Raw genomic sequence first — 21,974 nt, 5'->3', positions numbered from 1 at the left:
ACATACCACCCGGCCCTGCCCAATGAGCCTGATCCGCCCCTATCCATTATTAACATCGAACCCCTTCCCCCCCCCTCCCAAAAATCCCCCCTACATTTCCTCTCGAAAAAACATCTCTCAGCATCAGTCTCCCCCCCAGCCCCACCGCCTCGCGCACCTCGTAGGCCCATCGAAACCTGCTAACCAGGCTCCAATGTCCGCAGCCCTCCTCTCACCTCACCTCAGTTCGCTTAGCCGACTTTAGTTAGCTAGCGCGGGTGGCTCCCCCCGCCCCGCTATACCGTCCCCTCCCACCCAATCCCAGCGAAAAAAACAAAACAACAATCCAACCCAATACAATTCACTAACTAAGATATAACCGTCGCAACACAGAATGCCAATCAACCCAACTAATAACTTGAACTCTGTAACAATGTGAAGAGAAGTAAATTACAATACATATCAGTAAAAAGAAAGTTATAGCATTTATACATTTTCCAGCTCCCCAATCACAGCCCACAGTCTCTCTTCAAGCTCCACATCCCACGTCTGTCCCAAGCCTTCTGCCCTCACGAACGCCTCAGCCGCCTCCGCTGTCTCGAAATGAAAGTCTTTGGCACCATACCAGCTTCGCTGAGTATACCATACCAAATCGCACCCCCTTCTTGTACAGTGCCGCCTTCACTCGCCCAAACGCCACCCGTCTCTTTGCCAACTCCACCGTCAAGTCCTGGTAGATCTGAACTCCGGCACCGTCCCACTGCACCTCGCGCTTCTGCTTCACCCAGCTTCACTCCTTCTCCTTCATGTAGTACTTATGGAAGCAGATAATTACTGCTCTTGGCGGCTCATTCACTTTGGGCTTCGGCCTTAACGACCGATGAGCTCGGTCCAGCTTGTATCGGGAGGGGTTCTCCCCCTCCCCCATCAGCTCCGCCAACTTCTTAGCGAAGTACTCTGTTGGCCTTGGACCCTCTATCCCTTCGGGCAAGCCCACAATTCTTAGATTGTGCCGCCTCAAGCGGTTCTCCAAGTCCTCAAGCTTTGCTCGGAGCCCTCTGTTGGCCTCCACCACCCTTCGCAGCTCGTCCCCCATCGAGGTGAGCTGGTCGCTGTGCTGCGACGCAGCCTCCTCCACTTCCTTCATCTTCTCGACCAGCTCTCTCACCCCGGCCGATGTCTTTGCCACATCTACTCTCACAGGGGCGATTGCCTCCTCCACCAATGACTTCAATGTGACCGCCATCTCCTTCCTCAAAGCCTCCATGTGCCTCGCGAACTGCTTTTCCAGCTCCATCGTGTGGTGAACGTATTATGGCAACCATTCACCACTGTATTACATTGTACTATGTTGTTGCCCTTGTGGGCTCCACCTATGGACCATTGTATTGTATTACACCGCTTGTCTCATGTTGGTGCACTTGTGGGCTCCGCCCCCTTGAAGGGATGTATATAGAGCAGCTGCCCTGTAGGCGGCTCTCATTGCAGAGCAGTCGCAGGCAGGCACTGTTCTCGTTGATTAAAGCCACTGTTCACTTCAACTCTCTGTCTCGTGTGAATTGATGGTCGCATCACACCGCCATCACCTCGGTCATCTTCTCCACTGTAAGTAGTGCGGCCCCACCATGCGGTCCGGCCTCCGTCATCTTGTCAGCACTTTTGCCCGTCTTCTCATTCAACAGCAAGCCCCCGTTTCCTCCCTTCCTCGACGCTGCTTTTCGCATCCTTTAACGGCTTATTATTTTTCCTTTTTCTCACTCTTTCCTCCTTCTTCAATCTCAAATTTCTTTAAAACTTCTTTCTCTTCTTTTTTTTTGTATACCTCCAGAATTTCCCTGGGACCGGGCTCAGTCTTCTTACCACATTCTAGGCGGGAGCCATCCTATGTGGGACATCTCACCTACTTCGCGCCCTGGCTTCGGGCCTGCCGCCTCGGCCTCGGCTTGGCTCCGCCCCTCCGCCACCTTCCAGTTTTCAGAGGAGAGTAAAAACAGGAGAAAATCTTTCTCTTTTCTGCTCGTGGTCTTTGAGGCCTTCAGCTTTCAGGATGTTCCTTGGGGAAACAGGTCACGATCCCTGCTCCTCCTCCACGTGCAGCAGTCCCCGCTGAACCCACCGGGACCAGTCTCTCCCCTCCAGCCTTTTCAACCCCCCAGCACCATCCTACAATCCTCTTTCTAACAGCAGATTCCACGCTGAAATTCTGATTCCAACAACAGAACGCACACTACAATCTCTTTCTAACAGCAGATCCCACTCTCAAACTCTCTGGTTGGCATGGGCAGCATGGCAGCATAGTGGTTAGCACTGTGGCTTCACAGCACCAGGGTCCCAGGTTCCATTCTCCGCTGGATCACTGACTGTGCGGAGTATGCACGTTCTCCCCATGCCTGCGTGGGTTTCCTCCGGGTGTTCTGGTTTCCTCCCACATTCCAAAGACATGCAGGTTAGGTGGATTGGCCATGCAAACAAAAGGAATATTTTCATGCCTTTTGTCTTTATTAAATTACCCAGGATCTGGGGAGCCTATCGTCCCTGTTGCCTTCTCCATGACAACACTTCCGCCAATCAGAGTCAACTTTCCAACAATCAGCGGGTGGTGAAGATCAAGGAGAAATGTGAAGTGGAGTTGGGAGGGGAGATCAATTGGGGAGTATGGAGTGAGGCATTGCGAAGGGTAAATGGGACCTTTTCTTGTGCAAGGATGAGCCTGATACAGTTTAAGGTGGTGCACAGGGTGCATATGACTTGGGCGAGAATGAGTGGGTTCTTTCAGGGGGTAGCAGATGAGTGCGAGAGGTGTGGATGGGGGCCAGCGAGATCACGCGAACATGTTTCGGGGTTGCAAAAAATTGGGAAGATTCTGGGTGGGAATTTGCAGAGAACGGGTCCCTGTGCCTGAAAGTATGTTGCTTCGAGCAAGTGTAAATGGGCCATGTTACAGATTCAACTAATTATATTAAAATTGGTTGTTCCTGTTGTTCCTAAGGTTGTTCCTTAGGCATTGCGAAGGGTAAATGGGACCTTTTCTTGTGCAAGGATGAGCCTGATAGGCAGGATTGTTCACGGTCTTAGTCAGGGTAGTGGAAGAGGAGGTGGACCCGGACCCTGTTGTGGCGATATTTGGGGTTTTCAGAGAAGCCGGAGCTCATGGAGAGGAGGAAGGCCGATGTCCTGGCCTTCGCCTCTCTGATTGCACGCTGGCGAATTTTGCTGGAGTGGCGGTCGGCATCACCACCGGGGGTAACAGCATGGTTGGGTGACCTGTATGACTCCCTGCGGTTAGAGAAGATAAAGTATGAGTTAAGGGTCTCAGCAGGGGAGTTTGAGAAAAGGTGGGGGATGTTTGTGACCGTGTTTGAGGAGCTGTTCGTCGCAGGGGGACGGGGGGTGAAAAAGGGGAAAACTCTGTGCAGACTGTATAGTTGATTGTTGGGAAGAATGTTTCCCGGGGTGTTTATTTGCTGTAACCTGCTTTGATACATGTTTGTAATAAAATACATTTTTTTTTAAACTTTCCAACCAATCGGCACCCTTTTCTCCTGTAGTGTAAACTGAAATTTGGAATTCTTGCATTTATCCTGCTGAGTGCAAGATGAAAATCTTCAGCAACGTGTCTGCCCTTTCAGCAACATACAAATGCAATTCTGTGAGTTTCCCATGTTTCCAATGGGCGGGATGGAGACCATGTAAAGGTCCATTGACCTCAGGCGGAAATTTCCGGTCGCCAGGCAGGCGCAGCTGAAAAATCCCATCCAATGTTGCAGTTCAACGAATTTCCACCAGATCGGCAAATCAAAAAAGATCATGGGTTGCCTGAGAAGTAGGGTGTCAGAAGGAGGACTAGTTACGAACAGATGTCATTTTTGATCATTTCAGCCTCGTTGTTGGCCATGGGCCCATGTCATGGATACTCCAATGATGGTAAACACCATCTCCTCCAAGGGATGACTAATTGCAGCCACGTCTATCCCTTTGCTGGTTAATTGCTCCCACCTCTCGTGGTGTGTCTGCTGCAATAAAGAGGGAAGTGAGCGTGGTGCAATGTATTTGGTGATGTGACTGTCATGGTTGAATAGCTGACAGTGTGTATAAACTGTGCGATTTGGGTGTGTCGCTTACAGCAGTGCTAAGTATGAAGCTATAAATATTGTGAATTGTTGGTAGGTAAGTTTTGGAATGTGATGCATTGAGCAGTGTGTGGGGCTAGTGGTACAGGTGGTCGGATAGAGGGCGGAATTTACCGGCTCTACACTGATTGATTGATCATCACATGTACTGAAGTACAGTGAAAAGTATTTTTCTGAGGTCAAGGAAACGTACACAGTAGACCAAATAAATAGTAGATAGTCACAATGAATGCGAAAAAGTGCACTGTACATCGACAAATAAGTAATTAGTTACAGTATGGAACACGACAAAAAACAAAGCAAATACGACATAATCAAGTGCAGCATAGAGTATCGTGACTGGTGTCTTGTAGGGAACGGATCAGTCCAAGGGAGAATCAGTGAGGAGTCTGGTAACTGTGGGGAAGAAGCTGTTCCTTTGTCTGGATGTGCGGGTCTTCAGACTTCTGTACCTTCTGCCTGATGGAAGGGTCTGGAAGAAGGCGAAGCCTGGGTGGGAAGGGTCTCTGATAATGCCGTCTGCCTTCCTGAGGCAGCGGGAGGTGTAGACAGAATCAATGTGAGGGTGGCAAGCTTGTGTGATGCGTTGGGCTGAGTTTACCACACTCTGCAGTTTCTTACGATCTTGGGCCGAACAGTTGCCAAACCAGGCTGTGATGCAGCCGGATAGGATGCTCTCTATGGCACATCTGAAGAAGTTTGTGAGAGCCGATGCAGACGTGCCGAATTTCTTTAGCTTCCATAGGAAGTAGAAACGTTGTTGGGATTTCTAATCTATTGCATCAACATGAGTTGACCTCAGAAAAATACTTTTCACTGTACTTCAGTACATGTGATGATCAATCAATCAATCAGTGTAGAGCAGGTAAATTCCACCCTCTATTCGACCACCTGTTGGTGACAGACTATTGGTGATGGTGACCGCCAGGAACTTAAAGCTATTGACTATCTCCACTTCGGAGCCATTGATGCAGATGGGGATGTGTGTCATACTATACTTCCTGAAGTCGATGATAAGTTCCTTGGTTTTGTTGACATTGAGAGCGAGGTTGTTTTCCGTACACCATGCAACCAAGTGATGTATCTCCCTTCTGGAGTCGGACTCATTGTTGTTTGAGATACGACCCACCACAGTCGTATCATCTGCAAACTTATAGGTAGAATTGAAGTCAAATCTTGCATCACAGTCGTGTGCTCTCGGGAGTACAATCGAGGACAGAGCACACAACCTTGCGGGGCCCCGGTGTTGAGGACAATTGTGGAGGAGGTGCTGTTACCTATTCTGACAGATTGCGGTCTGTTGGTGAGGAAGTAGACAAGGTTCTACTTGTAGCTACTTGCAGCTGGAGCTTGTTAATTAGTTAATTGGATTAGGCCAGTTTTCAGAGGCTAGAGTCACAGTATAAAAGTGAGCCAGGTTACAGTGCTGACTTTGTTTGCACTGAGTGCTGAATTTGGGTGCATTTGAGTGCTATAGTGAGAGTTTGGTGACTGAGGGAGTTGGGTGAGAAGGGAGCAAGGTGCTCCTTACATTTCATTTCCTACACTTCCTCAAAGAGCGAGAAGGGAGCCGGAAGTTTACAGAGAGTGCAGCTGACTGGGAGCAGAGTCTGAGGGCGGAGTTCCAGTTGGTCCACAGGGCAGCTACATTCTGTAAGATCAGAGGGGATGGAGGCAAGGGCAGTTGCATGCTCCTCCTGTAGGATGTGGGTGGTGAGGGATACCACCGGTGTCCCCGCTGACTCCACTTGCGGGAAGTGCATCCAGCTCCAGCTCCTCAGAAACTGTGTTAGGGAACTGGAGCTGCAGCTGGATGAACTTCGGATCATCCGGGAGGCAGAGGGGGTTATAGAGAAGAGTTACAGGGAGGTAACCACACCCAAGGTACAGGACAAGAGTAGCTGGGTTACAGTCAGGGGAAAGAAAACGAACGGGCAGACAGTGCAGGGATCCCTCGTGGCTGTTCCCCTTCAAAACAAGTATACCGTTTTGGATGCTGTTGGGGGGGATGACCTACCGGGGAAAGGCCCGAGCAGCCAGGTCTCTGGCACTGAGTCTGGCTCTGTGGCTCAGAAGGGAAGGGGGGAAAATAGAAAAGCAATAGTGATAGGAGACTAAATGGTTAGGGGAATAAATAGGAGACTCTGTGGTCGCGAGCTAGACTCCCGGAAGGTATGTTGCCTCCCGGGTGCCAGGGACAGGGATGTCTCGGATCGAGTCCACAGGATTCTTAAGGGGAGGGGGAGCAACCAGAAGTCATGGCGCACATAGGCACCAACGACATAGCTAAGAAAAGGGATGAGGATCTAAAATGTGATTTTAGGGAGTTAGGTTGGAAGCTAAAGAGCAGTACAAGCAGAGTAGTGATCTCAGGATTGCTACCGGTGCCACGTGCAAGTGAGGCAAGGAACAGAGAGCGAGTGCAGCTGAACACGTGGCTACAGGGCTGGTGCAGGAGGGAAGGCTTCAGATATGTAGATATGTGGATCATTGGGATAACGTCTGGGGAAACTGGGACCTGTACATGAAGGACGGATTGCACCTAAACTGGAGGGGCACCAATATCCTGGGTGGGAGGTTTTCTAGAGCTCTTTGGAAGGGTTTAAACTAGTTTGGCAGGGGGTTGGGAACCAGAGCTATGGATCAGAGGATAGGGTAGCTGTTGAACAGGCAGAAATAGTCTGCAGCAAGTCTGTGAGGAAGGATAGACAGTTGATAGGGCAAAGTTGCACTCAGTGGAATGGGTTAAAGTGTGTCTGTTTCAATGCAAGGAGTGTCAGGAATAAGGGAGATGAACTTAGAGCATGGATCAGTACTTGGAACTACGATGTTGTGGCCATTACGGAGACATGGATTTCACAGGGGCAGGAATGGTTGTTAGATGTTCCGGGGTTTAGATGTTTTAAGAAGAATAGTGAGGGAGGTAAAAGAGGAGGGGGAGTAGCACTGTTAATTAGGGAGTGCACCACAACTGCAGAAAAGGAGGTAGTTGAGGAGGGTTTGTCTACTGAGTCAGTGTGGGTGGAAGTCAGAAACAAGAAAGGAGCAGTCACTTTATTGGGAGTTTTCTACAGGCCCCCCAATAGCAGCAGAGAGATAGAGGAACAGATTGGGCGGCAGATCTTGGAAAAGTGCAGAAGTAACAGACTTGTTGCCATGGGTGACTTCAACTTCCCTAATATTGACTGGACCCTCCTTAGTGCAAATTGTTTGGATGGAGCAGATTTTGTCAGGTGTGTACAGGAAGGATTCCTGACTCAATATGTACATGGGCCGACTAGGGGGGAGGCCATATTGGACTTACTGCTCGGCAACGAACCAGGCCAGGTGTCAGATGTCTCGGTGGGAGAGCATTTCGGTGACAGTGACCACAACTCCTTGACCTTTACCACAGTCATGGAGAGGGATAGAAACACACAGTATGGGAGGTATTTAATTGGGGGAGGGGAAATTATACTGCTATTAGACAGGAGCTGAGGAGCATAAAGTGGGAACAATTGTTCTTGGGGAAATGCACAACAGTAATGTGGGGATTGTTTAAGGAGCACGTGCTGTGAGTGTTGGATAGTTTTGTCCCACTAAGACAAGGAAGGAATGGTAAGGTGAAGGAGCCTTGGATGACAAGAGAAGTGGAGCTTCTGGTCAAGAGGAAGAAGGAAGCTTACGTAAGGTTGAGGAAGCAAGGATCTGACTTGGCTCTAGAGGGTTACAAGGTAGCCAGGAAGGAACTCAAAAAAGGACTGAGGAGAGCTAGAAGGGGGCATGAAAAAGCCCTGCAGAAAGGATTAGGGAGAACCCCGAGGCATTCTACACTTATGTGAGAAATAAGAGGATGATCAGAGTGAGAGTTGGGCCGATCAGGGATAGTGGAGAGAACTTGTGCCTAGAGTCTGAAGAGATGGGGAGGCCCTAAATGAATACTTTGCTTCAGTATTCACTAGAGAGAGGGACCTTGTTGCCCATGAGAATAGTGTGAACCAGGTTAATAGACTCGAACAGGTTGATATTAAGAAGGAGGATGTGCTGGAAATTTTGAAAAGCATCAGGATAGATAAGGCTCCTGGGCCTGACGGGATATACCCAAGGTTAATACGGGAAGCGAGGGAGGAGATTGCTGCGCCGTTGGCAATGATCTTTGCGTCCTCACTTTCCACTGGAGTAGTGCCGGATGATTGGAGGGAGGCGAATGTTATTCCCTTATTCAAGAAAGGGAATAGGGAAATCCCTGGGAATTACCGAGCCATCAGTCTTATGTCTGTGGTGAGCAAAATATTGGAAAGGATTCTGAGAGATAGGATTTATGATTATTTAGAAAAACATAGTTTGATTAAAGATAGTCATCATGGCTTTGTGAGGGGCAGGTCATGCCTCACAAGCCTCATTGAATTCTTTGAGGATGTGACGAGACACATTGATGAAGGTCGGGCAGTGGATGTGGTGTATATGGATTTCAGTAAGGCATTTGATTAGGTTCCCCATGGTAGGCTCATTCAGAAAGTTAGGGGGCATGGGATACAGGGAAATTTGGCTGTCTGGATACAGAATTGGCTGGCTGAAAGAAGACAGCGAGTGGTAGTGGATTGAAAGTATTCCGCCTGGAGGCCGGTGACCAATGGTGTCCCGCAAGGATCTGTTCTGGGACCTCTGCTCTTTGTGGTTTTTACAAATGACTTGGATGAGGAAGTGGAAGGGTGGGTTAGTAAGTTTGCCGATGACACAAAGGTTGGTGGAGTTGTAGATAGTGTTGAGGGTTGTTTCAGGTTACAACAGGACATTGACAGAGTGATGCACGATCAATTGCACAGAGACGAGAGTTGAATACACCTGAGGCTTTATTACTCTAAGATCTGTGGCCTCCTACAGCAGTTGGCAAAATGGCTGTTGTATAGGGAGCACACATGTTTATACTCCACCTACTGGGCGGAGCCAGCAGGCAGGGACTACCCCCGTGCCTGTAGTACAGGGCCTTACCACACATCTCCTAATATATACAACAGTGGTGATTACCAAATTCACCCCCTGTTAAAATTGAGTCCGGCGGGGTTGGTGGAGAACTATATACAGAGCAAGTTTAATATACAGAAGCAAAAAATAATTATTATTTCTGAAGTCCAGCACAAGGTGGTTTGATAATCCCGAACCAATTATAGATTTAGCCAGTCCGGGGCCTTGATGTGGCATTGGGCGCGACGCAGTGGTGGCGGCGATTCCGGTGTTGGTCTGGTCCTCGGTGACTCTCGGAGCGTGCCAAAATCCTCTTCATCCTTGGGCATGGGCAGGGGGAGGAAGGATGGTCCTGGGGGGGTTGCTGCTGGGTGCGCCGGGGAGGGGGGGTGGTGCCGGGCCGGAGGGGTGTGTGTGTGTGTGGAACCTGTTGGTGCCAGGTCCCTGAGGGAGACAGTATCCTGGCGGCTGTCGGGGTGCGCTACGCAGGCATACTGGGGGTTAGCGTGGAGTAACTACACCCTTTCAACCAACGGGTCCGCCTTGTGAAGTCAGACGTGCCTACAGAGGAGTACGGGTCCTGGAGCTGTGAGCCATGTCGGGAGCGACACCCCGATTGTGGACTTCCTGGGGAAGGCAAAGAGACGTTCATGGGGTGTGTCGTTAGTGGCGGTGCATCGTGGCGATCGAATGGAGTGCAGTGCATCGGGGAGGTCCTCCTGCCAGCGGGAGACCGGGAGATTTCTGGACCGTAGGGCCAGTTGGATGACCCTCCTGACCGTCCCGTTCTCCCTCTCCACCTACCTGTTTCCCCGGGGGTTATAGCTGGTCGTCCTGCTGGAGGCGATACCCCTGCTGAGCATGAACTGACGCAGCTCCTCACTCATGAATGAGGATCCCCTGTCACTGTGGATGTAGGCGGGGAAGCCGAACAGCACGAAAATTGTGTTGAGGGCTTTAATGATGGTGGCAGATGTCATATCGGGGCATGGGATGGCAAAGGGGAATCTGGAGTATTCATCGACCACACTGAGGAAATACATGTTACGGCCGGTAGAGGGGAGGGGCCCTTTGAAATCCACACTGAGGCATTCAAAGGGGCAGGAGGCCTTCACCGCGCACCCGAGGTCCGGCTGGTAGAAGTGCAGTTTGCACTCCGCACAGACCTGGCAGTTCCTGGTGATTGCCCTGACTTCCTCGGCGGAGTAGGGCAGATTGCGGGCCTTTATGAAATGGTACAACCGTGTGACTCCCGGGTGACAAAGGTTATCGTGCAGGGTCCGGAGTCGGGCCACCTATGCGCTGGCACATGTACCTCGGGATAAGGCATCTGGGGGCTCGTTGGGCTTGCCGGGGCGATACAAAATCTCGTAGTTGTAGGTGGAGAGCTCGATCCTCCACCTCAAGATTTTATCATTTTTGATCTTACCCCGCTGTGTGTTATTGAACATGAAGGCTACCGACCGTTGGTCAGTGAGGAGAGTGAATCTCCTGCTGGCCAGGTAATGCCTCCAAGGCCGTCCAGCTTCAACGGTGGCTTGGGCCTCTTTTTCGACGGAGGAGAGCCGAATTTCGGAGGCATGAAGGGTGCGGGAAAAGAATGCCACGGGCCTGCCTGCCTGATTGAGCGTGGCGGCTGGGGCAACATCTGATGCGTCGCTCTCCACTTGAAAGGGCAGCGTCTCATCTACTGCATGCATCGCAGCCTTGGCGGTATCGGCTCTAATACGGTTGAAGGCATGTTTAGCCTCGGCCGTCAGGGGGAAAAGGGTTACGGATAGACATCGCAAGTTTGAAGCAGATGTTGGACAGAGGGTAAATAACAAAAATTAAATGGGTCGACAGGAGCTATCAACTGTCAGACTGTTTTACGAAAAGAGGGGCGAGTTCACAGAAATTTTTGGATATTGTTAATGAAGGGCGCTTGTTTCTGTGACTGTTTTTTTTTTCTCTTTCTCGTCCAAAAAAGAAAAAAAGGGGGGGTACATCATGTGTGTGTTTTTGAGTTTCTTGAAATTTTGTTTTCACCTAATTTTTTTTTCTCCAAGGAAGGGGAGACTGTTAAGTAATGGGTTAAGAGACATTGCGATTAGTTGCCTCATTTATGTTAAGTATCCATTAATTGACACTGATATGTAAAGGGGCTTCAGGTGGCCTCTGTCAGGTGGTGTGTTGTTAAGAGTTTTGTGCAGATGCTGGGGAAGTGAAATAAATTGTGTTTGGTGAAAAGGAACAAGAACTTTAGACTCTTCATTTCACAGCAACTAAAATGTCTAACAATGGAGGACATTGAACTTGGGGGCGTGTAATTTTGTTTTTGATATGCTTCTGAATTTCTTTTCTCTTTGGGTTTTGGATGTATTGTTTTGCACTACGTTTGGGGCCGTTGCTCCGTTTTGTTTGTGGGTTAACGTTTGAGCGGGGGGATGGAGATCAGTGGGGGGTAGGATGATTGGCGCCATGGGCGGGGGCTACCAGGCTAGCTGGGCGTGCTAGCTCACGGAAGCACAGTGGGGGGGAGCAGGTGATCAGTTTGTTGAGATGGTTGTGATTGTTATTTTGTTATTGGGAGGGAGGAGGATGTTGATCTTTTGAATGGGGAGGGACTGACGCTTGGAAACAGACTGGAGGTTGATGATGGTGGGCGCCTGAGGGCGGGCCTGAGGAGGCGCGGGACATGGGCTGGAGGCTGGCCTAAGAAGGGTTATGGTTGATCGGCAAGGGGGTGGGGTGGGGTGCCAGGGGGGGTGTTCCCCCCCCCCCCCCCCCCCCCCCCCGCGACCAGGCTGAAAACATTGAACGTGAGAGGACTAAATGGGCCGGTGAAGAGGGCTCGCGTGTTCGCGCATTTGAAAAGTTTGAAGGCGGACGTGGCAACACTACAGGAGAAACACCTGAGGGTAGTGGATCAGACGAGGCTGAGGAAGGGGTGGGTTGGGCAGGTCCACCATTCGGGGCTAGACTCTAAAACTTGAGGGGTAGCCAACTTGATCAATAAGCGGGTGTCATTTGAGGTAGGGAGCATAGTGGTGGACTTGGGGGGGGTAGGTACGTTACGGCGAGTGGGAAATTGGAGGGGGTGCCGGAGGTATTAGTGAATATCTATGCACCAAACTGGGATGACACGGAGTTTATGAGGCGGGTGTTGGGGTGATCCTGGACTTGGTCTCACAGATGCTGATCATGGAAGGGGGGATTTTAATAAGGTTATAGATCCGAGGTTGGATCGGTCGAGTTCAAGGACAGGGAGGGTGCCAGCCACGGCAAAGAACTAAAGGGGGTTTATGGAACAGATGGGGGGGTGGATCCGTGGAGGTTCGGACGACTAAGAGCAAAGGAGTTTTTTTTTTCCCCATGTCCACAAGTTTTGTGCAGATGCTGGGGAAGTGAAATAAATTGTGTTTGGTGAAAAGGAACAAGAACTTTAGACTCTTCATTTCACAGCAACTAAAATGTCTAACAATGGAGGACATTGAACTTGGGGGCGTGTAATTTTGTTTTTGATATGCTTCTGAATTTCTTTTCTCTTTGGGTTTTGGATGTATTGTTTTGCACTACGTTTGGGGCCGTTGCTCCGTTTTGTTTGTGGGTTAACGTTTGAGCGGGGGGGAGGGAGATCAGTGGGGGGTAGGATGATTGGCGCCATGGGCGGGGGCTACCAGGCTACCAGGCTAGCTGGGCGTGCTAGATTTAATCTCTAAAGTGGTGCACGCGAATCTGGACCCGGGTCGTCGGGAGGCCATTTTATGGGTGTCGGACCAGCCGGGGTTGGAAACGGGTGCGGAGGCAGATGTTGGAGCCTTCGCCTTGTTGATCGCCCGAAGGCGGATCCTGTTGGGATGGAGAGCAATCTCTCCACCCTGTGCCCTGGCGTGGCAGGGTGTCCTGCTGGAATTCTTGACGCTTGAGAAGGTCAAATTTGAACTGGGGGGGAAGGATGGAGGGGTTCTATAATTCATGGGCATTATTCATTATGCACTTTTGAGAATTGGATTACATCAAACATTAGGAGGGGGGCCTGGGAGGATTGGGGGGAGGGGGGCTGTATGTGTTAATGGTGACTATGGGTGATTCCTGATTCCTTTTTGTCATTTGTTTATGTTAACATGCGGGCTAATGTTTGGGGGTTTGGTGGGAGAATGGGATTGTTGTTATTGATATGGGGATTGACATTTCATTTGTTACTGATTATTGCTTATTGTTGGGTGTAAATTTGGGAGAAAATGTGAAAAAGGAGGAGAATAAAAATATTTTTTTTCAAAAGTGTACTCCAGGATTGATTTTTTTTCATTTTGAACAGGGCTTTGCTGGCGGGGGTGGTAAATGCCAAATCTACAACTCCCCCGCCAAATTGTGGAGGCCAAATCACTGAGGGTCTTTAAGACAGAGATAGATAGGTTCTTGATTAACAAGGGGATCAGGGGTTAATAAGGGGATCAGGGGTTATGGGGAGAAGGCAGGAGAATGAGGATGAGAAAATGTCAGCCATGAATGAATGGCGGAGCAGACTCGATGGGCTGAGTGGCCTAATTCTGCCCCTATGTCTTATGGTCTTATGTCGAGTATTCGCGATTGTTGTGTCGGACTATGCCCCACACTGGGTGAATTTATGGGTGAGCAAGGAGAGTGGTCAGCGCCCACAATGGAGATTGGATGATGGATTTTTAGCGGATGAGGAGGTGTGCGGGCGGGTGAAGGAGGCCATCCAGAATTATTTGGAGATAAATGACGCAGGGGAGGTTTCGGCAGCAATGGTATGGGAGGCACTGAAGGCAGTAGTTAGGGGAGAGCTAATTTTGGTACGGGCTCATAGGGAGAAGATGGAGTGGGCAGAGATGGATAGGCTGGTTAGGGAGAAGCTCCAGGTGGATAGAAGGTACTCGGAAGCCCCGGACGCAGGGTTGTTGAAGGAGTGGCAGAAGCTTCAGATGCAGTTTGGTCTAATATCCACAGGGAAGGCGATGGAGTAGTTGAGGAAGGTGAGAGGGGTGGTATATGAGTATGGGGAGAAGGCCAGTAGGATGGTAGCACACCAGCTCAGGAAAACGGAAGTGGCCCGGGAGATAGGAAGAGTGAAGGAAAGAGGGGGGAACATGATTTTGGACCCAGCAGGGGTGAAAGGGGTGTTCAATAAATTTTACAGTCGGCTGTATGAGTTGGAGTCCCTAGCTGGGGTGGAGGAAATGAGGCAATTCTTGGAGGGTTTGGAGTTTCCAAAGGTGGAGGAAGGGTTGGTGGAGGGGCTGGGAGCCCCAATCGGGATTGTGGAAGTAGTAGAGGGATTGGAGGCCATGTAGTCGGATGAGGCACAGGGACCAAACGGCTACCCAGTGGAATTTTACAAGAGGTTTTCTGGGATGCTGGGCCCGCTGCTGGTGAGGGCATTCAATGAGGAAAGGAAGTGAGGTGTTCTTCCCCCAACAATGTCACAGGCTTCAATCTCATTGATCCAGAAGATGGAGAAGGACCCAGAACAGTACGGGTCATACAGACCAATCTCCCGACTAAATGTTGACGCCTAATTGCTGGCCAGGATCTTGGCCTCGGGAATAGAGGATTGTGTTCTGGGGGTGATTGGGGAGGACCAGACGGGATTTGTCAAAGTTAGGCAGTTAACAGCCAACGTTAGAAGGCTCTTGAATGTCATCATGATTCCCTCCGAGGAGAGGGAGGTGGTGGTGGTGATCGCTATGGACGAAGGTGGAGGTGGTAATCGCTATGGACGTGGCGAAGACCTTCGACCGGGTGGAGTGGAAATATTTGTGGGAGGTTCTGGGGCGGTTTGGGTTTGGGCAGGGTTTTGTAGACTGGGTCCGGTTGCTGCACTACACGCCGGTGGCAAGTGTGCGGATAAACTGAGTGAGCTTGGACTATTTGAGACTGCATCGGGGGACGAGGCAGGGAAGTCCACTCTCCCCACTGTTGTTTGCCTTGGCTAGAGAGCCATTATCGATGGTGCTGAGAGCGTCAAAGAACTGTACGGGGCTAGAATGGAGGCGGGGGGGGGGGGGGAGTGGAGCATAAGGTCTCATTATATGCGGACGACCTACTCCGATATATTTCTGACCCGCTAGGGGAAATGGGAGAGATTATGCGGATGTCAGAGGAATTTGACCGGTTCTCGGGGTATAAATTGAATATGAGAAAAAGTGATTTTTTTTGTGATCCAGGCGAGGGGGAGGAGAGGAGGCTGGGGAGTTGCCGTTTAAAGTGGTGGGAGGGAGTTTTCGATACTTGGGAATTCAGCTCGCACAGGGATCTGGCCCGTTTAGTTGAGCAAATGAAGGAGGATTTTCGGAGGTGGGACAAGCTCCCGCTGTCACTGGTGGGGAGGGTACAGACCGTAAAGATGACAGTTCTCCCGAGATTCTTGTTTGTTTTCCAGTGTCTCCCTATTTTTATACCAAAGGCCTTTTTTAAGTGGGTTAATGCGGTGATTTCTGGGATTGTGTGGGCGGATAAAACCCCACGTGTAAGGAAAGTGCTGTAGGAGCGGAGCCATGATAGTGGGGGGGGGGCGAGAGTTGGCCCTGCCGAACTTTAGGAATTACTACTGAGCAGCAAATATAGCCATGATCAGGAAGTGGATAGTGGAGGAGGGGTCGGTATGGGGTCGGTATGGGAGCAGGTAGGGGCGCAAGTTTAGGAGCACTGGTAATGGCACCGCTGCCATTCACGCCGGCTCGGTACTCCACAAGTCCGGTGGTGGTGGCGGCTCGGAGAGTGGCAGAAGCTTATGGGAGTGGAGGGAGCATCGGTGTGGGATCCAATTTGTGATAATCACTGGTTTGTCCCTAGGAGGTTGGATGGGGGGTGTCGGAGGTGGCAGAGAGCAGGGATTGAGAGGCTGAGGGATCTGTTTATAGCTGGGAGCTTTCCTTGTTTGGAGGATTTGGAGGAGGAGTTTCGCTATCTGCAGGTGCGGGACTTTGTGCGAAGGCAGGTTTTGACCTTTCCGCTTCTACCGCCACAGGGGATACAGGACAAGGTGGTTTCTGGAATGGGGGTGGGGGAGGGGAAGGTCTCAGAAATTTATAAAGAACTTACTGAGTGGGAGGGAAGCACAAGTGAGAAGATGAGCTGGGCAAGGAGCTAGAGGCAAGTTTGTGGGAGGATGCTCTGAGCAGAGTCAACACGTCCTCATCATGTGCCAGGCTCAATTTGGTGCACCGGACACACATTACCGTAGCCCGGATGAGCAGGTTTTTTGGGGTAGAGGACAGGTGTGTGAAGTGTGCGGGAGGGCCCACAAATCATGTCCACATGTTTTGGGCATGTCCGAAGCTTAGGGGATTCTGGCAGGTATTTGCTAATGTCATGTCTACGGTACTAAAAGCGAGGATGGCTCCGAGTCCAGAGGTGGCGATCTTTGGAATGTCGGAACACCCGGGAGTCCAGGGGGCGAGAGAAGCTGACGTTTTAGCCTTTGCCTCCTTGGTTGCCCGGAGACGATCCGTTAGCGTGGAGGGACTCGTGGTCCCCAAAATCGGGGGTATGGGTTAGTGACATGGCCGGGTTTCTCAGGCTTGAGAAAATTAAGTTTGCCTTGAGAGGATCAACGTTAGGGTTCGTCTGGAGGTGGCAGCCGTTTATCGACTTCTTCGGAGAAAACAAAACTGTTAGCAGATGCAATGGGGGGGGGGGGGGTTAGTTTAGTTTAGTTTAGGCAGGATCAGCGAGAGGAGGTGGAGGGACTTGGGAACAGTGTGTATAAGCTATGTTGGCGGGGTATGGTTGTTGGTAGGGTGAGTGCAGCGTACCGAATTATGTTTACATTTGTATTTACATCTTTTGTTGTATCAAACCATAAATGCCTTAATAAAATGTTTGTTGAAAAAAAAGTTTGTTCGGACTAATTTGTGGCCGACTAAAAAAGCCCTTCCTAGCAGTATGCCTGGGGTGGTTTGTCTCGATAATATCGAACTGACAGCTCACATTTAGGTCAAATTAGAGGCAGATGTACAGGGGATAGGAAAACAGTCTTTTAAATATGATGCTAGAGTTTCATCAATCCTGATACATGCCTGAGGGAGATTGATGGTTTTGCTAGGTGCTGTTAACTGTGATTTACATGTGAAATCTGTGCCATGGGGGCTGATTACGTTTTTCTTCAGAATGTGTTTATTATTACTGGCTGTGATTTCTGTCACATTCTCACCATGACGTATTCCTGGGCCTCAGACCAATAAAGGACTCGAGACCATTTATGGCAAAAAGCAAAAGCAAAATTAAACCCAGAGTGGAAGACATTTCTATTTAAACTCCTTGTTTGATAAGGTTGCCTGTAAAAGTTGTGTGAATGAGTTTTCGGTTGGCTCTATAATTTTAAGCTGAAACAATAGTCTGGAAATAGCTGTCCAAGTGTAAATGGATGATTAAAGACACATTACAAACTGGAATTAACGGTTTATGTTACATTACAAGCTGGAACTGGTGGTTAATATTTCAGACAAACTGGCTTCAGGGTGAATGGTCATTGAGCTTCACTATTTGTGATTTGAGCAGCATTTATGTGTATAGACTGTACAGCCAGGGCAAAGAACCACGGGCACTCAGATAGATTCAACGGCGGCGGTTGATTCACATTAGAGCAATGTGAACTTAGAGATGTTGTGATCAAGGTCTGTAAAATAATGAAAGGATGTCTCTATTGACAGATTATTCCAGTCTAACTAATTGGGGGAAAATAGGACACAGATTTAAACTGAGGGTAGAAATAAATTAGATCGTTAGGCAATCCCAATGGTTAGAAGGCATCTGGACAGATTTTTCAATATTCATTCACAGGATGTGGGTGTTTTTGGCAAGACTGCCGTTTATTCCCTGTCTCTAATTGTTCTTGAGAAGGTGCCTTCCTGACAACTGAGTAGTTTGCGTCGCTCTCTCTGTGGAGTCTTTCATCGCTCTCTCTGTGGAGTCTTTCATCGCTCTCTCTGTGGAGTCTTTCATTGCTCTCTCTGTGGAGTCTTTCATTGCTCTCTCTGTGGAGTCTTTCATTGCTCTCTCTGTGGAGTCTTTCATTGCTCTCTCTGTGGAGTCTTTCATCGCTCTCTCTGTGGAGTCTTTCATCGCTCTCTCTGTGGAGTCTTTCATCGCTCTCTTTGTGGAGTCTTACATCACTCTCTCTGTAGAGTCTTTCATCGCTGTCTCTGTGGAGTCATGCAGTGTTCTCTCAATGGAGTCAATCTGTGCTCTCTCAACGGAGTCGTTCTGTGCTCTCTGTGTGGCGTCGTCTTCTTCTTGGGTACTGCTGTCATCCAATGTATGGACGATCTGCCATGGCATCATGGTATTGGATTCATCTACCATGAGAAGAGTCGTGTTTGGCTTTTCAACCATGTTGCTGATGCAATGGTCATCAATTCCGAATATCTCATCCATGTCTGAGCAGTCTTCAATGAACAAATCATCTCTTTTTGTTTCGGATTTGTCATTGTTCTTTCTGTGTCCAATGAAGAAATTGTCTTCTGAGTAGTATTCTTCAATGAACAAATCACTGTGCTCTCCTCTTTGGGTGGTGCAAACTGCTTGTGCCAGGGCGCTGCGGAGGTTATTTTCAACAGCTGGTAGAAGCTCAGGCTTTATTCTGTCTTTTGAGGTAAGAAAATTGGGTTTTGCTGCTTTAAAATTCTTATTTGTAATTTTCGGGTATTTCTCTTTTAAGTGGGCGTGGTCCGGGTCTTCTGGCATCATGACGTTCGTGACATAAAGCGTAGGAATCGATTGCGCATGCGCAATCTGACTTTCCTTTACTGTGCGCTCTTTTTCGCATCTGTGCATGCGCGCAAGTGTATTTTGCCATTTTTTTTCTATAAGTGCACATGTGCTTACTGGCCGGAACGCTCTCGCTCAAGATGGCTGCCAATCAAAAAGTGCTGTTGCATCGAGTGAGATCCTGCCTCTGCCTCATGGTGAGTGTTCGCGCCATTTTTACCGATTTTGTTTTCTAGATACTAATTCTGTGTTTGTAGACTCACAGTATTGATTTTGTTTTTGTTCATAAGCAAGGCATTTTTGTATAGCAGTTTCTAGAGTTAGATACCTATCTTGTGAAAATTCTTCCTTCAAACTTTTGTCAGATAGTCCATAAATTAATTGATCCATTATCATAGTGTCTCTGAAATCAGCATAATCACAGCCTTGTGGTATTAACTTGAGATTTGTAATAAAATCAGTGATGGGCCCTCCATTTCTCTGGCATTTATGACAAGAGTTAAATCTTTCCAGCATCTCACCAGACTGACTCTTACAGTCTTCATCCAATTTTTTGAGTATTACTTCTAATTTGCTGTTGTCTTCACCTTCTAAGTAATTAAAGCAACTATAGATTTCTCTAGCTTCATGCCCTCCTATTGAGAGTAGTAGTGCTATTTTAGTTGCGTCAGAGACCGTGCTTAAATCATCAGCTGCGATAAATACTTGGAATATCTGTTCAAAGCTTTTCCAGTCATAACTTATATTACCGGTTGTTTCCAGCTGCCCGAGAGGTCCAATGAGTCGCATAGTTAGTCATCGAGGATCCTAATGCTGCGAAGTCTTCCACAGTCGAATATCTGGCTGAATTTTCTTCTCTTTTTGTCTAACCTAATCTAACTAGTTCTGTTAAAGCCAACGCACCTGGTACGATGTTTTGTTACCTGTGTGCCAGATAGCATGTGCTATTCAAACCTTGGTTAGTGATGAGGTCTTCTGAATCTCGATGAAGAAGACTCGAACTCGTCCAGTAGTAACAAAAGGTTTATTGAGTAACTATAATAATAATTGCATGAGTTATTTACTTTAACTTTGATACTAGTGATAAGGTTAACAAGACCTAACTACGGTAACTATACGTAACTCCACTAGCCATCTGAATTAGTCTGCTATTGCCCTGGTCACAGTGCACCCAAGAGAGAGAGTGAGACCCAATCCTTTTGAATTCTAAGGGGAAATTTAGCATGACCAATCCACCTAATCTGAACATCTTTGGGCTGTGGGAGGAAACCGGAGCACCCAAAGGAAACTCACGCAGACACAGGGAGATAGTGCAAACTCCACACAGTCACCCGAAGCCGGAATTGAACCGGATCCCTGGTGAGGCAACAGTGCTAACCACAATGCCACCGTGCCATATTCGACCAAGTATTGGGATTGAAGGCAGACAATCCCCAGGGCCTGGTGGACTACATCCTCGGTCTTAAAGGAAGTGGCAGTGGATATGGTGGATCCATTGGTTATAATATTCCAAAATTCTCTGGGTAGGGGAAAGATTCTAATGGATTGGAAAAATGCTAACATAAAATCCTTATTCAAAAAAGGAGGGAGGCAGAATGTAGGAAATTACAGACCAGTTAGCTTAACATATGTTGTTGGGAAATTGTTAGAATCCATTATCAAAGAAGTAATATCAGGACATTTGTAAAGTCAAAATGCAATCCATCAGAGTCAGTATGGTTTTATGAAGGGTTTCATGTTTGACTAATTTGCTAGCGTTCTTCAAAGATGCAACAAGCCAAGTGGATAATGGGGATCCTGTAGATATGGTATATCTGGACTTCCAGAAGGCCTTTGCTAAGGTGCTACACAGAAGGTAAATAGACAGTGTTAAATCACGTGGGGTAATTTATTAGCTTCGATAGAAGACTGGCTGATGGAGAGAGTTGGGATAAATAGATATTTTTCTGGATGGCAAGATGTAACTAGTGGGGTGTCACAGGGTTTGGTCCTTGGGCCCAACTATTTACAATCTATATTACCGATTTGGATACAGGGATAGAAGGTTCTATACCCAAATTTGCAGATGACACTAAAATAGGCGGGACAGTGAGTTGCATGATGAAATGAGAACCTTACAAATGGATATAGATAGGCTAGGTGAGTGAACCAAAACCTGGCAGATGGAGTTTACGTGGATAAGGGTGAGGTCATTCATTTTGCTCGAAAAAATGGAAAGGCAACTTATTATCTAAATGGGGAGAGACTTCGAGGTGCTTTGGTGCAGAGGAATCTGGATGACCTCGTGCATGAGTCACAGAAGGATAGCAGGTAATAAAGAAAGCAAATGGAATGTTGGCATTTACAGCTAAAGGAATTGAGTATAAAGGTAAGGAAGTGTTGTTTCAACTATACAAGGCATTGGTGAGACCGCACTTGGTGTATTGTGCACAGTTTTGGTTCCCTTATTTGAGGAAAGATGTGGTGGCATTGGAGGCAGTTCAGAGAAGGTTCACTAGATTGATTCCAGAGATGAGGGGATTGTCTTATGAAGAGAGTTTGAGCAGTTCAGGCCTCGACAAAGTAGATGTGGAGCGGATGCTACCTCTTGTGGGACATTCTAGAATGAGAACTAGAAACAGGTTCCCAATCTTCCAGTCTTAGGATAAGAGGTAGCGAATTTAAAACAGATTTGAGGAGAAACTACTTCTCCCACAGGTCGTGAATCTGTGGAATTCGCTACCCCAGAGTGCGCTGGGACAGTGAGTAAATTTAAGGAGGAACAAAGAACAAAGACAATTACAGCACAGGAACAGGCCCTTCGACCCTTCCAGCCTGTGCCGATCCAGATCCTTTATCTAAACCTGTCGCCTATTTTCCAAGGATCTACTTCCCTCTGTTCCTCGCCCGTTCATATGAATCTTAGATGCATATGCGTCTAGATGCATCTTAAATGATGCTATCATGCCCGCCTCTACCACCTCTGCTGACAAAGCGTTCCAGGCACCCACCACCCCCTGCGTAAAAAACTATCCACGCACGTCTCCCTTAAACGTTCCCCCTCTCACCTAGAAATCGTGACCCCTTGTAATTGACACCCCCACTCTTGGAAAAAGCTTGTTGCTATCCACGCTGTCCATACCTCTCATAATTTTGTTGACCTCAATCAGGTCCCCCTCAACCTCCGTCTTTCCAACGAAAATAATCCTAATCTACTCAAACTTTCTT

The sequence above is a fragment of the Scyliorhinus torazame genome, chromosome 16 (genome assembly GCF_047496885.1).
Source record: "Scyliorhinus torazame isolate Kashiwa2021f chromosome 16, sScyTor2.1, whole genome shotgun sequence".
In the NCBI taxonomy this organism is placed as follows: Eukaryota; Metazoa; Chordata; class Chondrichthyes; order Carcharhiniformes; family Scyliorhinidae; genus Scyliorhinus; species Scyliorhinus torazame.
Note: the sequence above shows the minus strand (reverse complement) of the source record.